The sequence below is a fragment of the Coturnix japonica genome, chromosome Z (genome assembly GCF_054131305.1).
Source record: "Coturnix japonica strain WE chromosome Z, WE-NBRP24, whole genome shotgun sequence".
NCBI classification, from domain to species: domain Eukaryota; kingdom Metazoa; phylum Chordata; class Aves; order Galliformes; family Phasianidae; genus Coturnix; species Coturnix japonica.
Window position 1 is genome coordinate 43,897,053 of NC_140702.1, and position 25,107 is coordinate 43,922,159.

At 40.4% G+C, this 25,107-nt stretch overlaps 1 protein-coding gene across 9 annotated transcripts in view; it reads left to right on the forward strand.

The window, feature by feature from the left end:
- NFIB (nuclear factor I B) overlaps positions 1–25,107 on the forward strand; it is a 256,034-nt gene that overhangs the window by 44,885 nt on the left and 186,042 nt on the right. The gene's annotated exons all lie outside the window — the stretch shown is intronic.

Sequence of the window (25,107 nt, forward strand, 5' to 3'; positions counted from 1 at the left end):
ATCGGTTCTTCAGGTTAGAACTGAACACATCTGATGAAAGTCTCTTTTAAAAAGCTTTGTGAGTGTAATTCCTGTGCTTAATGTTTCAAATCTTTTTCCTACGCTCTTATATAAAGTATTGCATATGGTTTCTCTATGCCAAAAAATGACTCAGATGGCACTGTGATATTCTTTGAAAGGAATTTCTTTGTCAAAGGGATCCCAGGACATGGCGTCTTTAAAATCTTTGAGAATGGAAGAAGAGTGTTGATGTGCCTTGTTAGTAGGGCAGATATTTTCTGTAGCAGTGATCTGATCACTGTAACTGTGCTGCTAAACCATTGTCTGCTATCACCTTTTGCACTTGAATTATGTATGGAGCCAACAATATGGTCACTGCATCATTTCTTGTCCGTTTTTCTTGTGGATCCCGGCATTCACAGGTTAGATCTGGTGCTCCCAAGGTCCCGATTCACTCCTTAAAAAAAGAATAGTCGATTCAGTCCCTGATAATGCTTATTTTTCTCTCCAGAACTCCAAAACTCTCCAAGTTTTTTTGGAGTGAAAAGCCTATCTTCAGGAAAATCTGGCATATATTTTTAGAATGTAATTACACTGAGTTCAGCACTGCTGCCATTTTTCACTGTGCTGCTGAAGGTGAGAAGGTGTACTGACCTTTGTATTGGCACAGAGAATAAAACTTCTTTATGATATAACCATGAAGGCATTTGTATGAAAACCACATGGAGTAAATTAGTGTTTTACTGTTAGATTTGGAAAGGAAAAGTTAGAATTTATTTTTTAACTAAAAAAACGGTAAGGAAACTAGTGTACAATTAGAAATCCTCTTCTCAATCACAAGATATAAAAATTGAAATTAATTTTGGAAAGAGATTTCAATTTCATCCACTGGCAGCTGAACTACTTTTATTTTGTTGCCATGTTGTCCTTCCCATTACTTGTTTACTAAGATGAATTCACTGGACTGAACTATTCCTTACTAGTCTTCACAGTTAACCTGACTCCTGCTTAACAAGAAATTATTTTTCATCTTAATAGCTTCAAGATAGTCTTTGTTCCTTACTGAACCCTGGACAGATACCTAGAAAAACTTTGCCAAGAGCTGGGAAGCCTATATCTCGATGTCTGGATAGGGTTCGACCTCAGAAGAATGTACACCCTTCATTAAGGAGAGCTTTTGAGATCCCACTCTCAACTCTTATAAACAGTCCTTTCCCTTAAACAAATACTTGTTGGCTTATCCATTTTTAAAAATCCCTGCTGTTTCTTTAAACTTGCAGTCAGTCTGTGTGCCTAGGGTGTTCCAAATCATTTGGAAAATAAATAGCTTTTACATCATTGAGCAAAACACGTAGATATCTAATGATGAAATCAGAATTGGTCATACGATTTGTTCACATATACATTTTTTATCATCTTCTGTGTAGTAAAGCTGTGTTCTTTCAATAAGAAAGTGCCTATCCATAGGCACGTGGGAATGTTTCCTGAAAACTGTTTCCTTGTATGTCCCAGCTAACTTCCTCATCTCACCATTCCCAGACTGGAAGGCCACCAGTTTCTAACACCCTTGTCCCAGTGAACAGCAGCACCCACAAGGCAGCTTAAGGATGGTGAGTGAACACTGGTTAGACAGAGAATCATGTCTGAACTTTTCCTTTCTTTGCAGAATCCTCCCAGCCACATCATCCTCCCCCCAGAATAATTACTCTGCTTTCCCAGGAGTAGTTTGCTTGTCTTTAACCAAATTTCAGATCTAAACATGATGACTCATGATGACTCCTATTCACTGCTTTTGATTAATGGCCCTTTATGTACACCATACCTATAAGAAAGATACAAAATCTTCTCACAACAAAGAAATTAATTGCATATAATTTTATGTCTGCTTTGCTGCTTATTCCTGATTTATTTATTTTTTTTTTTTTGAGTCATCTTTGGGACAAATGATAGAAAGAAATAATATCTCTGTTGGCAGAGAGAAAGGAGATATATTGAACTCAGTGAAAATATAATCACGTTAGTACACAACTTCAGCATCAACTGCTTGAAATCACACAAAAGGAGACATACAGCAACTAGCAGAGGATAGTGACCACTGTGTCATGTCTGCTGTCCCCTCTGGTTGAGCTATGCAAGCAGCATTACCTTGCACAGCATGGTTACAGCTTGGCAGGTGGTGGTGCAGGCCTCCTCATGTGTGTACCTGTGCTGTTGTGGCACACCTGGGCATCTCCCACCTCAAAACCAGCACAGCTGACTGAAGAGTGTGCAGAGAAGACTGACACAGATGTTACTGGAACAGAAAATATTCCAGCTTCTTTTGGCAGTAGCAGTCCAGAGAGGAAATCATTCACTGTGTTGTTTGGCCAATGTCTATGTCTAAATGTACAATGCCATGGGAGTGCAAATCTTTTCATTTTCAGCACACTGCATAGTGATGAGGAAAATGTGGTGAAAGGACATTCAAAGTTATGTATTTATTTTAAAAGCTGTTGAAAAGTAAGTGTAAAAACGGATGTTTCCCTCCTGCTGCAAGTCAGATTTGAACCAAGGTTGCTGTAGCCATAGCACACACTACCAGCCATTGGATTGTCACAGCAAGCTGGCACATTGTGACAGATTTTGAATAGACATGGCAGAAAAATTACATTTAGACTACAATATCAAATGTTGACAGCACTGAGCCATAAGAGAAAGATTTCTGCTGTAGTTTGAGTGTTAATGTTTCAAAACATAAGCGTTCATAGTATATTTGTTCTAATAATTGTCTTTATTAAAGATATGATATCTACCATTGAGTCTCACTATCTAATTTTGTGTCAGACAGTGATAACAAGAGAAGATTGATAATAGCAAGTTTATTCACAATTTTGTTAATTAGTCAGAAAAGTGGGAGGAATTGTGGGTATACCAGATGGCTGTGCTGCCATTCAGAAGAACCTCAACAAGCCACAGATACGGGCTGACAGGATGCTCATGAAGCCCATTAAAGAGAAGTACTAAGCCCTACACTCTAGGAAGAATATTCTCATGCACCAGCACAGAGCTGGCTGACTGGAAAGCAGTATGTCAGTAAATGTGCTGGGAATTCTGGTCAATAATAAGTGAGCCATGAGGCAGAAATGTGTCCTCATGGCAAGGAAGGCCAACAGCATCTGTGTCTGCATTTGGCAGAGTACTGGCAACAGGTGAAGGGAAGCAATCTTTCTTCTCTACTCAGCACTGATGAGACACATCTGGGTGTCCACTGCTGGGCCCCACAGTACAGGAGAGACATGGACATGTGCAGTTCAGTAAAGGTCTGCTCAAAGGATGAAGGGCTGGAGACTGAAGAGGCTGAGAAAGCAGGGAGATCTTATGCTCAAGAAAATAAAGGCATGGGAGGAGATCTTAACAAAGTGCATAAGTAACTGATGTGAGGGTAAATAAAAGATGGAGCCAGTATCTTTTCTGTTTCATGCACAGATTGGACAGTAGACAATGGGCACCAGCTGAAATACAGAAAATTCCATTTAAATTTAAGAAAAACATATTTTCTATGAGAACATTTGAACACTAGACCTTGCTTGGAGAGGCTGTGGAGTCTCCATCTCTGGATACTCTGAAGAATACTCATAATAAATGCCAATACCCAACTGGTCAAAGCTCTGAGCAATGCACTGTGGCTTACCCTGCTTGAGCCACAGTGGGACTGTGGGACTTTACAGGGGCCAGCCATTCTCAGTGGTACTTTTATTATATGGAAAGACAACAAAACAAAACAAAACCAAAAGTAAAAACCAAAACAGAACAACGACGACAACAACAAACCAACAGCAAAAAACCCAACACAAACCTGTCAACTAAGATAAAATGTCAGTGCTTGCAAATCATTATTTTTTAAAGATTTCTAAAATGTGTGTCTGTGCTTAACAGCACAGGCAGTTGAGCAGAGGGAGCCCATGGCTGCCAAGAAATGGGAGTCTGAAAGCTTGACAACCTTTGATATTAACATCAGCAAAGCCTGTGTGAGCAGGAGGAGTGAGCAACAGCTAGAGGTTGAGCTTCCTAGTTGGTACTAAAACATGTAGGACAACTTTAAATGTCTTCTATCTTTGCAGAATTGCCAAAGGCTTTCTAACATGAATCTTGCCCAGTATAGGCATGTGTTACATTTTTGCTGGGAGTAAGAGAAGCCAAGTGATGGGTATGAATGGTTAAATGTGTAGATTAGCAAGGCTGCATGGAATTTTTATAACTTCTCTTTTTGCCAGAGCGGATGAATACAGACTACATTGTTTCAGCCAACTCCCTATGGTTTGGAAAAAAGAAAGGATTAAGTTAATTTTTCTTCCACTAACCACAAACAAATAAAAAGATGTCAGTTTGTCAGTCTGCTCAGGCTATGCTCTTTTTCCTTTCCTTTCTTTAACAATTCCACACAATGTAGTTGGTTGCATGCATTGGTATAATAATAAAAATATACACAATTGTGCACCAAATTGGTTCTGTTTCTAGGATTTTATCTTGTTCAAGTATTTGCAGTGATGTGGCTTTGATCCAATAGTCCAAATTATTTTAATAGTTCACAAGTACGCATTTCTGCACCTAAGCACACATATACAGCCTTTTTTGGCATTGATTTCTAAGATTCTATGTGCTAAATAAAAGACTTTTTCATCTGCAATGCTCACAGAAGGTCTCATGCTGATTAAATGCCTATTTCATATTTGGGCCTTCTAGCAGCCCAGTAATCTACTTCTCTGTACCTACACTATTTCTCTTTTGTAGAAACCAAACCAGACTAGCGTCAGAAAACCCAATGCAAACCTACTGTTTGCTTGGCATTATTTAACAATCAAGAAAAGGAGTGATTTTTAAAGCCATTGACATTTTAATCTCAAACGCTTGTATGTAAAATTAGTGAGTACGTCTCTGCCTTTGATTCTGTTTGTGCATTTGTAACTTTTGAACCTGAATGGTTGTTACTGGCAGAAAGGTAAAAACATTCAGCATGTCTAACAACAAAACTTGTACTTCTCAGGACTCTTTAGCTTGATAGCATGTTAGTTATTATTATCATTATTATTTTTAACTGACTGTGGTTGTTAAAATGTAGCTAAAAGTTTAATTAGTTCAGAATTGAAATTAAGAATCCTGGCCTTCTGGTACTGAAATCTTCTTGATTACATTGTATCATTAAATGAACCTGAAAAGTTCTTACCCTTTGAGCTAAGCCCATGTGACATAGCATTATTCTTGCAGCTGGGTAAAATCTAGAAATTGGGGATTTTTTATTTTATTTTATTTTATTTTATTTTATTTTATTTTATTTTATTTTATTTTATTTTATTTTATTTTATTTTATTTTATTTTATTTTATATTTTATTTTATATTTTATATATGTCCAAATTACATGAGGCCAATGCAGTCTGCAATATGACTAGGACATGTAAGCCATGTAACACTTAACAGTAAAAATACTTGGGTTTGAAGCATATTAGAGTTTTTTTCAATAGACATTTAATAAAACCTATTTTATCGAAATCTGAGGTTCATAATGCTATTTACAATTACTATATTTTTATTATTTAAAATTATAGGTTGATCTTGCTTTTCAAAATTACTTCTTCTATGAACTTCTTGTCTGATGTTAGTACTAGCTTAGTGCAATAGCTACTGAATGCTTTTCATTTTGACATGAATTTTCTTAGTGTATAAACAGTTTTGTTGGATATTAAACCCACCTTTAAGGAAATCCTGTGGCAAATCTATGTGAGCCTGAGATAATCTGTAAAGATTCTGCATCATACAACCCTAATCAGTTAGAATTCTTCCAATGCAGAGATCTGTCACACACAGTGTAATGAAGAAACAAGGGGAATGGTAACAGTCAACTAAAGGCAACACCAGCTTATCCTATCCTATTCATCTGCATATCAGTCTGCCTGCAAATACATGCCAAAGCTCATTTTCATTCATGTCCAGCATTTATTTTACTTTTTTTGGTTTTAAAATCATTCTAGCTACAAGACAAAACAGTGGTTATCTCCTTCTGTAGTGAGCATGTCAGGCCGGAGCAGGCCATTGTCTGGAGATTCCTGGCTTGAAATTGTATCTTTTACACCCAGATTTTGTGCATATGTGTGGGCAGCTACAGTCAAGCTCATCTGTTAAACTGAACAGCAAAGTCCCACTTACAGTGTTCTTAGACCTTTGGGTGTCTCAGTGCAGAAGAGCCAAGAAATTGTAATTGCTTGGCTGTCCAAACAGTACTCTATCTGCACTTCTTCAGAAGAAAATTTTCCAGCAAGTAACTAAGGAAAATATTTATGGAAGCCACATTTAACTTAATTGCTTCCTTAAAGATTCACAGCTTTTGTATGGAAAGGGTAACCAGGAGGTAAAAGGACAAACAACATATTCTTTGATACAGTGGCTGCTTAGGGGAGTCACAAACCCTTACTTGCAGATGGTCTACAAAGCACCACCCATATTGTCATGACCAACGCTATGAACTAGATACCTCATCACAATGTATATGGTAACAGATGTGGAGGTCATAGCATTCAGCTATGGTATGTTTATGCTAAATTAGGCTACATCCTAGGGGTCACATTTAATAAAATATTTCATCTTATTACTGATTTAATTAAGCTGGGCATTTGATGTCTATATTGAATTTGGGACCACGATGACTTTATTTATAATAAAGCTAACAAAATAATAATAAAAAAATTACGTAATAAAGTAACTATTTCTTTGTAGTCAAAGCTGTCATTGTTAGCCAGCTTTCTAGAATACAGTTCCTGGCAGCTCCCACAAGTACTGAATACAGCAGTGCTACACACCTAAGAGCATGCTTATTAGGAAGCTTGATCTTTCAAGACCAGTTTCTGTGAGTGAGATAAGTGAGGAAGTGTTCAGTTTGAGACTGACTTTTTGAAAAGCTGAGGTTCATCCGTAAAAGGAGGAGATAGAGTGCTCCAGTACAACCTGTATAAAATTATCATAGGAACCCAGATACTCTAGGAAAAGAGAGCTGTAATTTTAAACAGCTATAATTTTCCAGCTATTGCAACAAGAGATGATGTAATCTAGGCAGTAGACATGGAAGTAGTTACAGGAGGCATTATGGAAGTCCAGTTGTACCTTAAGATCTCCTTGCATAGACATCTTCTAACACGATAACCAGAAGCATGCAGCTCACACTGCAGTTCTTATTATTCTTCTTCTTTTGTTCCTATGGAAAGTTAATTTAAAATAACATTCAGTACATGAGCAAGAATAACTCAGTAAGAAAGATCTGATTCAGAATATTTTCTTTCCCTCCCTTCCTCCTTTCCTTCCTTCCTTCCTTCCTTCCTTCCTTCCTTCCTTCCTTCCTTCCTTCCTTCCTTCCTTCCTTCCTTCCTTCCTTCCTTCCTTCCTTCCTTCCTTCCTTCCTTCCTTCCTTCCTTCCTTCCTTCCTTCCTTCCTTCCTTCCTTCCTTCCTTCCTTCCTTCCTTCCTTCCTTCCTTCCTTCCTTCCTTCCTTCCTTCCTTCCTTCCTTCCTTCCTTCCTTCCTTCCTTCCTTCCTTCCTTCCTTCCTTCCTTCCTTCCTTCCTTCCCTTTTTAAAACTTTTTTAAAAATATTTTATTTTATTTGCTATTTCATTTCTAAAATATAGCAGTGACTGTATGAAGAAGTCTGACTTATCAGGTCATTCCTATGACAAGTATAAACTGTATTTTATCATGGATGACATGTAAGCATACTTCAAATTATGAAAAAATTCTCAAAAACATTTTTTTTTAATTATCACCCATCAAAATAAAAAAAAATACAGTTTTAAAATTCTATTTTCACAAGCACATGATACATGACATCAATAATATTTTGGTTTTTAGTAATGCCTAGCTATGTTGCTGGAAATAAGCACATCTTTCTTGCTTGTTACTCCAACAGTTATATAATGTGGAAGAAGATAGCCTTTCAGTCACACTTTCGTAGCCATACATCTTGTTATCTTCATTTTGGTCTAGTCAGCATTGAAAGGTATTATGGTCAATGATAAGACCCTTTAATGCATCTATTGAATGCAAGAAAGCCACCACTCAAAATTCATACACATATTATTATTAAAAAGTACCTTGATTATCATGTTTAATATGCTACATGCAGCTAAGTGAATAAGATCCCGTATTTATGATTTTTTTCCATACTGAATAACTGTGGGATATAAGCATTGTTTGAATCAGATTTGCATGGTAATTAAGATTTACTTGGCAGGAGTTTATAAGGAACAGGTACGGTAATGTCAGACTTCTGACTTTTTTGAGGAGTTTAATCAGTGACCCTTGTTCAGCATTCAATTCATCCCAAAGAGATTTTCCTAACACTGAATAAACATTTTTAACGAATATCTGCTCTTAAAAAGCCTGATTTGTTGGCTGATATGCACGAAATAACAAAACACAGGGAGGTTAAGAATCAGGCTGGGAGCTGGAAGATTTCATAGGCTAAACCTCAGAACAGAATTATGGATATCTATTAACAAATTCTGATTCCTGAGGTTGACTCACTCCATAAAATCTATGCTGTAGATATATAATGGTTCTGAGCATGCAACATGCCCAACCAATCCACCAGCATCTCCAAGAGAAAGTCAGATCTGACTTAGACACGCACCAACAAATGGGCCACAGCTCAGCAAGGGGTTAGACAGTAAGTAAAAACTGGCACAAATTGGCCTTGGTTTAAAGCTCATAAGTACACATTGTATTGAGTTAAATTCTAAGAAAGACTTAAGTTTTCCAGTGGTAATTATGCATGGGACAGAAGTGTACTTGGAAAATGAATGGAGCTGGGATAGCACAAGCAGGCTTCCACATCTCCTGGGGAAGGTGGGGCAAGAAATTAAAGTAGAGTACAGGATAATTAATGGTTCCAGTCATCAGTGAGCAACTCAAATCTCCATGACTGAATTAAATACAAAGAAGAGTGCTCTAGAAAGTTTGGACTGTTGCTGCAAATTCACATTAGTCCAGTCAGGCTTAGTGCTCTGTCTCTGGGTACAGAACAATGTGGGACTGATGTTTAAATTTAAGGTTGTCACAGTGGTGCATTCATTTGCTGCCATTAAGGTCTTGGGGTGCCACTTTTTGGCCACACGAGCAGCCCAGCACAGGCTTTCATAGTGATTTACAGAATCATAGAATCACAGAATCCTTAGAGTTGGAAGGGACCTATAACAGTTGTCTAGTTAAACTCCCCTGCAATGAGGAAGAGCATGTACAGCCAGATCAAGTTGCTCAGAGCCTGATCCAGCTTTGCCTTGAAAGTCTCCAAGGATGGGGTATTCATCACATCTCTGGGCAACCTGTTCCAGTCCCTCGCCACTCTTATCACAAACAACTTCATCTTTATATCCAATCTAAATCTTCCCTCTTTAAAGTTGAAACCATTACCCCTATCTCCACAGACCCTGCTAAAAAGTCTGTCCCCTTCTTTCCTGTAGCTCCCCTTTAGATACTGAAAGGCTGCTATCAGGTCCCCCCCAGAGCCTTCTCCAAACTTAACAGCACGAGCTTTCTCAGCCTATACTCACAGGAGAGGTATTCCATCCCTTAGATCATTTTTGTGGCTCTCCTCTGGATGTTCTACAACAGGTCCACATCTGTCCTGTACTGAGGACTTCACATCTGGATGCAGTACTCCAGGTGAGTTCTCACCAGTGCAAAGCAGAGGGACATGGTCACCTCCCTTGGCCTGCTGGCCGCACATCTTTTGATGTAGCCCAAGATACAGCTGGCTTTCAGGGCTGTGAAGGCACATTGCTGGCTCATGTCCAGCTTGCCATCAACCCATAACCCCAGGTCCTTTTTGGCAGGGCTGTTCTCGATCCTTTCATCCCACAGCTTGTACAGATTATGGAGGTTGCCATGACGCAGGTGCAAAACCTTGCACTTGACTTTGTAGAACCTCATGAGCTCCTCCTGGGCTCTCTACTCAAGCCTGTCCAGGTCGCTGGACATGGCATCCATACTTGATACAATTTGTAGGAACTTTCCAGCCACATTGGCTCATGATGTTGGTCTATTTGTCCTTAAGCTGGAAAGCACTATCTGATATACTTCAAGTTTCCATCATCAGATCTTGGTGTCATCTGCAAACTTGCTGAGGGTACACTTGACTCATCATCAATGTCATCGACAAAGACATTGGAGTATAGGTCCCAGTACTGTGCCCTGTGGGAAACCATCACTGATCTCCATTCAAACACTGAGACACTGACCACCATTCTCTGGATTCAACCCTGAAGCCAGTACTTTGTCCATTGAACAGTCCACCCATCACATTCATATCTTTCCAATTTGGAGAGAAGGATATTATGGGGTACCATGTCAAAGGCGTATCTGAAGTCCAGATAGATTGCATCAGTGGCTCTTCCCTTCTCCATTAATGCAGTTATGCCATAATAGGAGGCCACTGTGTTGATCAAGCAGGATTTGCACTTACTGAAGCAAGTTCATTACATCACTTATGTTTGTATTTTGAGTGTTCAAATGAAATAATTCATATTGTCCATTAATATGATCAGGATTGTCTCACTGTGGATCCACCCTCAATATGTATTTTTTACAACCATTTATACTAGGACAGAAAAAAAACAGTGACGCAGTTTTTTCTGCAAGCATAAATGGTTCACCAAATCTTTCCTCAGCATTTTCCTAAAAATTATTTTCCTTCTTTCATGAAAAAAAAAATAAAAAAATCCTATCGGAATTATATTTAACATGTGACGAGGTAAGAGGCTTTTAAAGGTTTAGAACTGTGAAGTGATGGCAGGTATATATATAATAATTCTATATTTCCTATATCCCTAAAATCTAGGGGGGGTAAATTTATCATTGATGAAAGAGAAATGTTTTGAAAATGAGTGAAATACATGAAAGGATAATCATAACACTACTAAGTATAAAATTGTCCTACGTGTGTCTCCAATTTAAATGTCTTAACAACAGCATCAACAATAGTAACTGTTTTAAAGTACTTTAACCCTTTATAACTGCTAACTAATATAGTTTCATAGCTTTATTTATTTCTGAGATGTCATTGTTCTCTGCAACATTATATTGAATCAGAAAGTAGAAATTGACGTGTTTGTCATGATACACGTTTGCACTAGGACTCAGATGACAGAATTGGTCCTGGTTTGGAGCATCACTTTTAAATGTAAGACCTAGTGTAGCACAAGGACATAATTATTACATCAAAATACAAAGCACTGTCTTTTTTTTTATTACTAGATTACATGAGTATCCTTACATACATGAAAATGATTAATGCTAATATTTAGTAACTTTTTAAATGTAATTTTTACTTTCTGCATTAGGTTAGGCAATGTTTCTCCCCTCAAACTTAAAATAATTAAAGTAATATTCAACTGGAAACTTCACTGGATGAAATAAACTCCCTCTGCTGGACCTTCAGGAAGGAGTATGGTTCAGCCCGGGTGATCAGACTGGTTACTGGATTTTTGCCATTCATTTTAGGGAAATGGATTTTCTTGCCTATATTGTTTGTTAAAAGCACCACTTAAAGGACATGGTGTTAAAGCTTTATCTACAAGGAGTGTTAAACTGTTGATGGAGATTAATGGCTTCAAAGTGGCAAAGAGACCTTTTCTGAGACTACTGATTTTTCTCTAGTCATTAAAAAGCCATCCTTTTATGTGAAAAGAAACTAAGATTTTGAATGGTATAGGAAATAACGTTATAACTCTTGCACATCTGTTTTTCCCACTGTGGTAGAAAAATTGTTCAGACCTGTCTTTCAAAAACACAAAAGGAGTTTAAATATCATATGATTTGATGTGAAACCATTAAGTCATCAAGAAAGCACCTTTTTGGGGTGGTTGTGCAGAAAGTGAGAACAAAGGAATACCTACCTTTGGGTGTGTTCTTTTCTTAATGAAAACAGATACTATATAATTACACAATTATAATATTTATTAATTATGATTATATGATTGTAATACAACCATAATTATGCTAATTATATAACCTGTAGCCTGCAACAGTAGCTTAAGGAAAAACACTGAGTGCCATGAAAAACAGAACTAAATAATGAAATGCAACAACATGATTCATAAAGTCTACAACAAAGCCCTCATTTTTTGAAGTTTGCTATGAAACAAAAATCCACAAGAAAATGCACATTTCTTAAACTCCAGTTGGCCTTTTGATCTTCTCTGTGCTTAGACTCTATGTATGCTAGCTGCTGTGCACAAACCAAAGAGTATCTGAGACATGTGACATGTTCCTATTCCAAGCTGCAAAGCTTTATAGATGCTTGTAACATTCTGTACTTACCAGGCACTGTAACTAATTAAGCCTAGAAAGCTCTCTTGGACAGATCATCTTGTCTCCAAAACAGAGAGAAAGCATGTTCCACATTAAATTGTATTATTTTGCAATTCTAATTTAAGGTCCTCTAGGAACTGTTTTTCATAAACCCCACTGTATGTTCTCTCCTTTGCCCAGCCTCTTGTACCATACTAATACCTGACTTAAACTTTGTCTTGAAGACTTAAGAAATAAAAAATGAGTGTGACTGTCTTTCAGACACACTCTCATTACCCTTTTACACTGCTATAGGAGGATTCTCTACTCCAATCTAAAGTGCTCCTCCTTCAGCTCCAATCATCTCTTGTTTTCTAGTCTCTTTGCTAGCTTTGTTGTTCTTTGTGTATGCTTAAGCAACTCAATATCTTCCTTGTAGTGAGTGGCCTAAAACTGAACACATTACTGAAGGTATTGTTTCACATCATGTCTTGCAGGACTCTGTATGGTAACTCCATGTCTGTATTGTACTGGGGGACCCAGAACTGGACCCAGAATTCCAGCTGTGGCCCCACCAGTATCAAGAAGAGAGGGGGAGGACCCCCTAACTGGACCAGCTAGCAACATTTAACATGGTCCAGGGTACCATTAACCACCTTTGTCACAGGGTTATGCTTCTGAGTCACTTTCAGATGGTGTCCACAAGGATCTCGGTTGCTTTTTTTGCCAGTTTGCTTCCAAGTCAGTCAGCTTCCAGCATGTGCTGTTGCATGAGATTGTCCCTCTCCATGTGAAGGGCTTTGCATTCCTCTTGTTGAACCTCAGTAAGTTACCATCAGCCCACTTCCCAGCATGCCAGTGTCCTTCATAGCCCTCCTGTGTATCAAGAAATGCTCCCTCAATAGCCGGTGCTAACAGTGATGTTGTTATCTTACAGGTTTCAGTATAGTTATTCAAATTATCAGAAAACTTGGAGTAGACACTGTTGGAAAGCAGCAAAATTGTGTTATTTCCACTGATTTGGAATGACCTCATATTTTGCTGTTTTTGATGTTGTTGTTTGCTTTGATTTTTTTTGTTGTTGTTTTTGTGTTGTTGTTGTTTTGTTTTTTTTCCCCTGACACCAAACATCATTTCTGTCATTGGTTCAACCAATCTACTCTAACTGACAGCAAGATTTCAGGCTATTGCAAATACTACTGTAAGTCCTCCTGTCCTATCATATTCCATACTGCTGCTGTTCACTTGTCTTCAGTTTTCTTTTATCTCTAGCATCTACTCTCACTGCTCAGTGTCACCATCAGGTTAGGATTTCCTTCATATATTCCACTGAAAAAGTACTCCACTGTGCCTATTGCACATACCCTTACAGCTAACTTCTTGTCTGTTGGCAGGGATGAGATTGGACTGGCCACTGCTTTCTTCTTCATGTCATATCTCTGCTCCTAATCAGGGGACATAGCTGTATTTGTTTATGCAGGGGAAGAGCGCAGATCCTCTATTAATAGAGAGTACCTTTTAATGCAGCAGATATTTAGAACAGCAACACTATAGACATGCTGAAGCCAGATATTTCCATAGTGATTTTTCTTTTCCCTTTTTTTTTTTTTTTTTTAAATATTTTCTGTGACAACATTAAATGGGGGAAGTCTTAATAAAATATTTCAATGTCTGCTATTGGAGTTTTTTGGTACTTTTTCTTTTCTTTCTGATGTCCTCCAGACTACATATCCCTGAGATTACGTAAGTCAGAGTTAGCATTTTAAAAAAAAAAACCTCTAAAGGCATCAGAGAAATTCAGAAGACCTCTAAGAATAACCTGGGGGTTAGCACAGCTGCACTAAAGGTCTGTAAAATGGTAATCTCTTACAAGCAGGCATGTTTTCTCATGTGTAGTGAGATGCATCTTATATCAGATCTAACATTAGCATGCAATGGACATACTTTCTTTCAATAAATTGGCAAATCTGACCCAAAAAGAAGAATCAAACTAATAACTTTCTAGAGGAGCAAAGAAAGTAACATGTGTAAACATACTCTGGCAGTCAGCTTATAAAGAGTCTGAAGGCCAGAGAAGTTTGCTTTTTATTCAGAACTAAAGCATTCACAATAAAAACAAACAAACAAACAAACAAAACACTGCCTTTTCTGCACACTTGGTCTGAAGCCAAACAAACTCATTTTTGTCTTTAGAGAATCACAGAAACACAAAATCATAATGGTTGGAAGTGACCTTTGGAGGCCACCTAGTCCAGCTACATTGCTAAAATAAGTTTCCTACAGTAGTTTGCACAGGAAAGTGTCCAGGTGGGTTTTGAAAACCTCCAGAGAAGGAAATTCTACCACCTCTGGGCAGCCTGCTCCAGTGCTCTATCACCCTCAAAGTGAAAATTGTTTTCTTGTTTGTATGGAACTTGCTGTTTTCCAGTTTGTGCCCACTGCCTCTTGTCGTGATGCTGGTCACCACTGAAAAGAGCCTGGCCTCATCAACTCCTTCCCTTTGGATACTTAAAAGCAGTGATAAGAACCTCTGTCTTCTCTTCTCCAGGCTGAACAGTCCCAGGTTTCTCAACCTTTCCTCTCATGGGAAATGCCCCAGACCCATTATCAACTTTGTGGCCCATCAGTGGAGACTGCAGAAGTTTCCTGTCTTGAACTGAGGAGCACGGAACTAGCCACTGTACTCCAAATGTGGCCTCGTCAGGGCAGAGTAGAGGGGCAACCTGCTGGCCTCGATCTTTTTAACGCACACCAACATACCACTGGCCTTCTTGGCTGCAAGGTCACATTGCTGGCTCATGGCCAACCTGTTGTCCAGCAGAACACCTAGGTTTTGCACCACAGAGCTCCTTTCCAGCCCTTAACCTATACTGATGCATACAGTTCCTTGCCAGGTGCAGTACTCACCTTGTTGAGCCCCATAAGGTTTCCCTCCACCCAACTCTCTAGACTGTCCAGATCTTGCTGAATAGCAAAACTGCCTTCTGGTGTATCAGCCACACCTCCCAGCTTTGTGTCACCAGCAAACTTGCTGAGGATGGACTCTATCCTTTCATCTGTGTCACTGCTGAAAGTGTTGAACAAGCCCAAACTCATCAGCAGCCCCTGGGGAACACCACTTATTACAAGTTTCCTACAAGACTCTGAGTTGCTGATCAAAACCCTCTGAGCTCTGCCAGTCAGACAGTTCTCAATCCCCCTCACTGCCCACTTATCTATCTTACACTTTCTAACCTTACCTAGGAGGATGTTACAGGAGACAATGTCAGAAACCTTGCTGAAGTCAGGGTAGCCACCATCAACTGCTCTCCCCTCATCTACCCAGCTGGTGATGACATTATAGAAGGCTACAGAGTTGGTCAAGTGTAATTTTCCTTTGGTAAATCCATGTTTACTATGCCTAGCCACCTTTCACTCTCCCACTTGTTTGGAGATGACATTCAGAATAAGTTCTTCTGTCTTTTCAACTTCTCGATCAACTCTATGTCAGTAACTGTTTCATTTGAATCAGTATCACTTTATTTTTCATCAAAACATAGAATCACTCCTGTTGGGAGAAATCTCTAAAGGACCAAGCCTTCATTGAAAGCAGGGTCATCTTGGAGCAAGTTCCTTGAGGTCTTGTCCAGTAGTAGTTTTGAACATCTCCAGGAATGAACATTCCACACATTGTCATGCCAACTTGTTTGCGATATCCTCATGTGAAAAATAAAAATAGCCCTTACATCAAATTTCTTTCGTTGTGACCTACGTCTGTTCTTTCTCATCCTCCAAGAAGATCCTGTTTTTATTTTGAGTTAACTGAAGGCAGTAGTGATATCCCTTCCTGGGCCTTCTATTCTTAAGCTTGAACAAACATATTTGTCTTGGCCTCTCCTTTAACATCATGTGATTGAGCACCATACACAGCCCTTCACTTGACTTTCTTCACTATGTCCATGTTTTTCATACTGGGGTGTAGAAAACTGGACACAGCATTCTATATAGAGTCTCAAAATTGTTGAACAGAGTCTGAAGACAAACACAGGCAGTAAAAAACAAGGCAAGGAGGTCAATGAGTACCTCAGCCTTTTCCATGGAAACTCTTATTTCATATCCTTTGCAAATTTCCACTCCCACTGTGTTTGGACTTCCCTATCTCCAACCTTCATACCTCAAAAAGTTCTTAAGGTTTGGGCCTGTATTCTGTGACACCCAACAAAGAGACATACCTTATTTTCTGTTACTGTTTTGGCTGACCTGTTCTTTCTCATGCTGGTAAAGTAAAACAAATCAGTCAGCAGACAGTTCTGGCGTACATCACTACTTCTCATTGTATCTCAATCCATCCAACACTTCTCACATTTACTGAACTCGTCTTCTGAATAAGAACTTAAATAGTAAGGGTTCATATTCTTGTACCCGGAACAAACCTGATTTGACAGAATTCAAAAAAGCTCTGAAAACATACGCATGACTAATGTTTCCTCAGTTTCTTCTTCCATGTTATGCAACTGAGCAGGAGCCAATCTACAATAGTGCTACCACCAGCCAGCGCTAAGTCTAAAGGTGTACTGGAAAATCAGCTACAGTTCACAGTTCCAGCTGTAGGTGGCACTGAATGATACTGTGCATCTTTCTTTCCCTCCACTTTTTTTCCTTTAGAAAAGAAATATAAAAATAAAGCACAAAGCAAAAAAGGTATTCAGATTTCTTGTTTCCTAGCTAATACAGTCAGCCTCTTGACCTGCCACAATTCATATGACAGGCAGTTGAGGATGTTTGTTTGAGAATGTCACAAAACAACTTATGGGTAAAGGATTTTTGAAAACTGTGAGAAGTTTTGTTGGAAATACATTAAATCTCGTTAGGTAAATATGTTTTACTAAAATTTTCCATCAAAATGTGACATAGATAATTAAATGGGGCCCTTCCAAAGAGCAAACACGGGACGTGGAGAAATATGTGTAGTATTCTAGCTAAGGCATACACAGCAGGAATCCAGAAATCCCATAATTGCTTCAAATCCATCTCCTGCTCACTCCCTTTGTTCTCAGAGCTTCAGGGATAGTCTCCGTTTTTAGATTTTTAACCCCTTTCAAATTCTGTTTTTGCAGCTCATGAAGTAGAAGACTGACAGTGGTCTTCCCATTGTCTGCTGAAAACAAAAGCGGTCTGTAACTGATAGGTTTTTATGTCCTTAACCAGATGTTTGTGCCCAGTCTTGCTATGCAGGCACTTCTTATGCAATAGGAGGACAGAAGGTGTGTTTTTATTTATTTTTTAGTTTTGATACTGGAAAAGTTAAATACTTAGGAGCCTGTTATATATATTACTATAATTTTTTAATGTGCTCAAGCAAAAAAATAAATTAATTAAAAATGTACACATAGATCGGGAGCATTTAGAACATATTTTTCCATGTAGCCTGTTTTCTTTCAGTATAGCAAATGCCATAAACGCTGAATCTGGAAACGATTACAACGTATTTAGAGGCTGAAAACTAATCATAATGAGATCTTGTAAACAATGAGCTCTATTCTCCCTCTGACATACAGGAGGATTTACAGACACGTTATTGCCCGTGCATTCAAAGAAAAACCCCTTGTGCATCAGAACAGTAATACACAAACATCCAACACATTCTTTCACAGCTACAGTGCTAATTTCACCTACTTTTTCTTATATTTTTTTTAATTATTATTCTAACAGTAGATGGCAATATTTAGTTGAAACTTGACAAACTTTCGTGAACTTTACAGGCTTGTTCCAACACTGATTTTACTCATGAGACCTGGAGATACAGAAAAACAACATAATAGCAGCATATAATTAGAAACTGTAAATCAACTAAATTGTTTAATGATCTATATGAATTAATAAAGCAATTACCTTATTTTCTTCTAAATTCCAGCTGCCCATGATAATTTTTGACCAAAAGCCAGCTGTGCTCTGATGATTCATCTGGCAATTTGGAAAAATGTCAATGTATGGAGGGTTAAGCTTTCTGTGTACAAAATCATAGCTGGAGAAAAGTAGAGGGTTAATTTCTTGAAGGCTTATTGATAATGCTTTTTCCAAACTGCACAGTTTGAATTCGTATCAGAACCTGTCAGCATCGAGGTTTTCACTGTGGGTTGATGCACTTGCAGTTCTAAGAATTTTATCACACCTGTTTCCTCTGATAGGCACTCAGTGGATGTTCTCATTTAATGCTGAAATTAGTGAGAATCCTGCCTGCCTCTGACTGGATGGAAGCAGGAACAATCCATTAAAGGATGCAGCTGTGTGTGATTAGTCAGATCACAGCAAAACTGCAATGTCACCTCACTTTAGATTGCTATCTTTTGGTAGACACATGCCTCAGGGTGCACACTCAGGAATAAGGTGAGGCAATAGGCTTCCACTTACCTGGGATGGACAAGTGGCCACATCCTGGAATGGATTCTCTGTCTGTGGACACCCCCTGACAATACCTGTGTGACGTATCACCTTGGATGATGAAGGGAAAGATCTAGGAAAGGAGGTGCTGGCTGGTTGGAACTCTGTAGATGTGCTATTCAAAGCAAGTCTATGCATGTGTTTCATTAGGAAAGGTGTCAGCTCGAAATAAACATACTGAATTTCTTATGTCTGCCTCTTATATCTGTTCAAGCAAAATACTTTCTACAATTTTTAATTATTTTAAAAATTAAATATAGTCCTTCTTGTAACATACGAATCTCTCTGTGTGTGCACATCTGTGTATGTGACTTAGTGCCTTCAAAGTGCCCTAGTATCTTAGTCTTCAATTTCTCAACAACAAGAAAATAACATACAGTCAAGAGACATTCACAAAGTTCTTTTGTTTAAGTTACAGCAAAAGTAAAATGCAGATCAGCAGATCTTTATGAGACCCTCTGACCAGGGCATGGTATTCTCTGGTGCATAGTGCAGCACTCACAGAGGCCAGGGCATTCCTGGCTTTTAGAGGCACAGCCTGGGTCTTCTTGAGCAGACAAGCAGACAGAAAGAATGTCACTGGAGAGGGAGAGTGGGAGCTGAGTGAAGAGAGGAGGCCCTCGAACGGGGAAGAGAGAAGAAAAGAGAAAGGAAGAAGGCCCAGACGCTGGAACGCAAGATGGCTTTTAATCTGCCAAGGGTTTAACAAAAGCAACGGCAAGGTTATCCAAGAGGGAGTGCGCTTCTTATCATAAATACACAGATGATTTCACAGGCATGCTCTGGATCTTACCACACTTCTGCGTGTATCCTATTAAGTGGCGTTTGGTCTTTGTCTTTTCCTCATGGAAGAATATCTCCTGCAGAACTTCAGTGGAGGCTGCACATTCCATAGGGCATTTAGGTGGATGAGAAAGAGTTCTGCAGATGTCCTGTTTATCTATAGCTACTGAGCTTTTCTTTTTCTTTTCTGATAATGGAATTGAAGATGGATAGAGTACTGAGAAAAGGAGTATTCTGGAGTTGTGTGATCTAGTAAATACAGAGCAGCCTCTGTATTCTTCAGATTCGCTGAGATCAAGTTATCTCTAAAGAGGTGTTCAATCAGAGGAAGAAAGAACCATCTAAAGTTAGAGGTAAATAGATTAGGATTAAGTAACTGAGGCTGCCGTCAGTTGTGACTGCAGTTGGTTGTGACTGCAGAATTCCTTTGAATTCATCTCCCTGCATGGAAGCCCAGTGCAGCTGCTTGAAAAACCTCTGACGGTGGTGTGAGTGAGAATGGAGGCTGCTAAAACTCTGTCTTTGCTGCTAGGCCTGGTTTTAACTCAGTATAGGAGAATATCCCAGCACAACAGGCATAGAACACTGAGAGTTGAAGAGCAAGACAAACCAGGGGATTCAGGGTTTCTTGTTTTATGAAACATGTTGCATTACACTTACAAAATATCATGTCACTGTAGATTTATGTTTACAAAATATAGGAGGCTGTGCGTGATTGAATGATCTTGGAAGGAATTAGCCACGACGGATACACGCTTACTGTCAGTAATCTCTCCTAAAACAACAGTGCATTAAGGCAATAATAAACTATTAGCAGTGTGGGCCACTTGATGAAGGCGGAGGACACAAATATGGCCCACCACTTAAGGTTAATTCGGGGGTTTGGTGCATAACTTTTCATATATTTTAGCCTGAAAATAAAATGGGTAAAAGAGGGCCTCTGATTTGGTGCTGTCTTTTCTGGAATGTATAGTGCAACTGGATCTAAATTTTGGGAGAGTGCCCAGTTTCAGATGTCTAAAGCCTCTGTTGAAAGCAGCGGAGACTATATGCTGCCAAAGTTTTATGTATCCAACTGCAGATTGATTGTCTAATGGCAGTAGCGGGCTTTGATCATGAGCGTCTGGAGAGAGAAGCTTCAGTAGGCGCCCTTTTCCTCTTTTTTCCTTTACTTTTGTAACTCCTAATTTTACTGTTTTTTTTCTACCATTATCCCCTGTATTTACTACAGACTTTTCACTGGTATCTGAGGCATTGATGTTCCTCTCCATGTATATTTCTGCTGTACAAAGTGCCTGCTAGTTGAGGACAATGCAAGAGGAGTTAGGTGAAGAAAGTGCAGGAGTATGCAATTGCTCTAACACTTTGTCTATTTTGAGCTTTATGGGTGAGAAAAACAGATGAAAATAATTTCCTTCCATTCTCTGTTTTGTATTAGTAAATCACGAGGAATTCTTAGGTACAGAACATCCAAAAGGAATCATCATGTATATGCAAGGGAAAATTCCTTCCTTAGACTTTTGTCAATGTGTGAGTCAGATTCAAATAAAAGATGCAAGAAGCAGTTTCTGCTCTCAATTAGAGGTTTTATTCTGATGGCAAATGAAAATTTAAGTCTAGTAGAATTAGGTGTGAAATCTTACAGATTCCAAGTCAAGTGTACATCATGATTCCACTTGGCAGCTAATAGGAAAAATTGCTCTTGTTGGAACCTACTTTCCATTTTAGGTAAACTTCTGGAATTGAGGTTCTGCATGAAATGACAGCAAACTGCCATGATTATATCCTTAACCTATTTTTAGTGCTCACTTCCTTCCCGTAATGAAAAGAAGGGTGACACACCAACCTTCATAACTTTTCACTGAAAAAACGAGTAGTGCTCTTGATACTTATATACCTAACAGATGGGACGAAATGACAAAGATATTCCTGAAAGTATATACTTGTTTCTTAGTGAAAAATCCTGTGCCGTCAAAGAATTAAAACATTTTTAATTGTTTGCCCTAAAATCAGCCTGCTCATTTTTCTTTGTAACTACAGTAATGTGGAATCTTCTTCAAGGCTTCCAACTCTGTTACAGAGACAGATGTTTGAACGATCTCCTTCTGCTCAGTATCAGCTGTTCAGCAGAGCTCGCTCCAAAATAAAGGACCAGTTACCTCCTAATTCTGATCGCCATTTCAGAAATGGTGCAGGGATTTATTTCACAACAACAGTACTTTTTTATTTTTTTTGTCCTGCAATAGATGTAGATCACCGTCCACAGAACTTGCTGTGTTTCTTCAGCCTTAAACTTTACTTACAAGCTAATTAAACAGCCAGTCTTATTTCTATCTATGCATGATGGAACTCATCACCCTTGTTTCTTGTGGATTCTGCAATCTCCCCCTTTCAGAAAGGAGGGATTTACTTTTTTTTTTTTTTGCTTAAGTAGAGTAGATTTAGATACTGGAGAAAAAATGTAGCCTTACAGTCTATTCTGTTGTGGGCACAGAGTGGGGCAGTGTATGTGATTCAGTGTCTGAGGATAAGTAATCTTGAAGTCGACACCATCATGTTTCTTTACTCAGAAGTCAGTGTCCTTGGGTGTGGGTTTGAAGAGGACGTAAGAAATGAATTGCAAAACTCCCAGAACAGGTGAGGATACAGTGTCAGAATGCTTTGTAGCAGTGTCATGTAATTTTCTCTAAATCTGCTTCATCTGGAGATCCCCTGATCACAAAAGCAAGTTATCTTGCTGCTTTCCTTCCCTTTGGTTCCTGTGCTACCACTGTAGCACTGTAGGGTCTTTTCCTCCAGAATCTAAAAGTTCTCTGAGAGGTGAACCGCAGAGCAAGAAATAAAAATGAAACTTGACTTCACATATTAGGGCCTTGACCGGGGAAGGGAGCAAGAGAAGAACGTTCCCTATAAATGAACTCCCAGCTTAACAAAACCGTAAAAACCCCATAAAAGATTAAGTATAGAAAATAATAGCAGTCCAAAAATATGGTAACAAAACACAGTAAATCATGTTTGGAGGGAACCTGTTTCATTTTCATGAATTAGGATGACCTCTGCATACTTCACCAAAGTTCTTATTTTACCACTCTTGAGCTCATAAAAGAGGGTATATTTCATCCCAGGGGTAATGTTAAGATACTGTGAGTTAAGCCCAGAAATATGTGCTGAACATCCCCCGTTACCAGACTGGGTGGAGCCTTGAGCACAGGACTAAGCCTTGAGTAACCCTTTCAGAACCTTCCTCCTATTCTGGCCCTCTGTGTTGCTGCAGCTGATCCAGGAGTTTGCCCCAGTGACGAGGTGACAGCTATTCAGCAGCCAAGCTTGCTGAGCTCTCTGGGAGAGATCTTAATTCACTGTGAATTTGCCTGATCTCAGGCAAACCAAGAGCCACCTTTCCCCCACCTGTCACTTTTGAACATGCTATATGTGCTCCTGCTCCCAAAGGTACAGGGAGAATTCCCAGATGTCCACTGCATCTGAAATGTTCAGGATAGCAAGAAAAACAAATTCCTCTCCCTCTCCTTCTCACCCACAGTTCTCCTCAATCTTCTTTTCAAGACAATAAATTTGGGTTCTCCATCCTTCCCTGTCAGGCCTTATGTTTTCTTATTCCTGAAGATATCTGTTTTGTTCACATACGAGTCAAGCAAAAGACTTGAAAGGAAAGCCTTCCATCTGAATTCCTGCTGTTTTGTAGGAACCAGAGAACTGTATGTCGTCTCCCAGCTGATGCAGGAGCTCATGCCTCCCCTTCTGGTAGGTTGCACAGCTCTGCCAACCTCCCCTGCCTAAGGCAAAGCGCTGATGGGAAACTCTGCACCTTGTGGAAGTAAGGGCATCTGGTATTAGTTGCGCTGTTTCATCACACAGGAAGATGCTGGCACCCAGCTGCCATCTTAAAGACAAGGTTGCATGGCTGAGATGAACAGGAATATGATGGCTTATAAACAACTGATGTTAATGCAAGAAGGTTAAGAATCTAGGGGTGAAAGTAGTGTACAGTATATACCAAATAGTATCTCTTTGTAGCGATGTGTCTTCTGGGAGGACATGGAGCAAAGCTTAGGCAGAGAGTCATGGACAGCTCTGCATAAGGGCTGCACGCAGGCAGCCCTGCAGGAATCAGGCTTGCTTGATGGTAAATCTGCATGGGTGACAGCACAACACACTTTTTTTCTGCTTTGCTTAAGGAAGAATAACCATGCAGTGCTCCTGACAAACAGCACTCACCACACCCCGCTAAACTAAGAATGGAGGTGAATTCTGCAGCCTTAGCGCAGATTGGTGTCTATAACTGTCACTGTGTAGTGCTTAGGAAGCACAGGGAACTTGAGCTGCAGTGGCACGAGGCTGTCATTACTGCCGGCAGGGCACATCATCTCTCTCGGCACGCACCCCGCGGGCGGGCTCCCGCAGAGGACCCGGTGGGTGCCGGCTGTCCCGGCTGCTGCCGAGCGCTGTGTCACGGCCGGGCGCTGAGCGGGGCTGAAGCCGCCCCCGTCACCCCGCGGCGCCCACGCGTGGGCCGGGAGCGGTGACCCACGGAGGCGGCGGCGCCAGGGGGCGCGCGGGGGCCACGGGGAGCGGCGCGGAGCGGAGCGGAGCTCACTCCCACGAAGGCCGACCCCGGCGGGTGTGAGGGTGGCCCGGGGGAGCCATTCCCCACCTCTGAGCGCCGCGGGCTGCGGCAGAGGCCGTGGGGAGGTCCCGACCTCAGTACGGTGGTGGCGGGAGGCTCGTCAGATGTCCACTTAGACGACTTTTTTCTTCTTCTTTTCTCTCTCTTTTTTTTTTTTTTTTTTTTTTTTTTTTTTTTTTTTTCCCCGAAAGAGGTGAAAGCTCGGTCCTACTGCAAACAGTGCCCACCGACGCCGGGTGACCGCGGCGTGCGGAGCAAAGGAAAGCGGCAGATGTTTGTTGGGGTGCTGGAAGGGTGTCCCGGCCACCCTCTCTCCGCTCTTATCCCAGCTCGGTCAATGAGGTTTTAAAATCCTAGCGCATTTAAAAGTAAATGAGTAAAAGCTACGAAAACCTCAGTACAGGACGGGGAAGCCTACAGCGCTGCGTCTGCTCGCGCTCCTCTGGGTGTCCGGGGGGCTGCGGGACCCCGGCAGCAGGGACAGGTGCAGCGGCAGCGGGCGGATTGGAGCCGGCTAGCACGGAACCCGCAGGGCCGAACCGCGGGAGCGCACAGAGCCCGGTATCCGCGGCAGGGCTGCGAGAGGGCTGAGGGGAGGCTGCGGGCAGACAGCGCCTGGCCCCCGGCCCGTCGCCTCCGAAGTGTCCCTCGCGTTCTGTTTGTGGGTTTCCTACTTCATGTTTAGTCTTTGGCGGAGGCGTTATTGTGTGAGGCTGGGGACGCTGCTGCGAGGAATGCCCCTGTGCTCGCCCCCTACTTTCTCGCTGTTCTTTCAGAAGCGCTGCTTGGATTTTGCAGCCCCGCTTGGTGCCGGCACTTCGACGCAGAGTCGTGGGGACACCCGCGGGTCCGCACACAGGGTACGCGGAGACTCCGTACGTGTGCGTGGCATCGTGCGTGACCAAGGAGTTCACTTGTTCTAAATAAACCGGTCCGCCTGGATGTTTCGGTT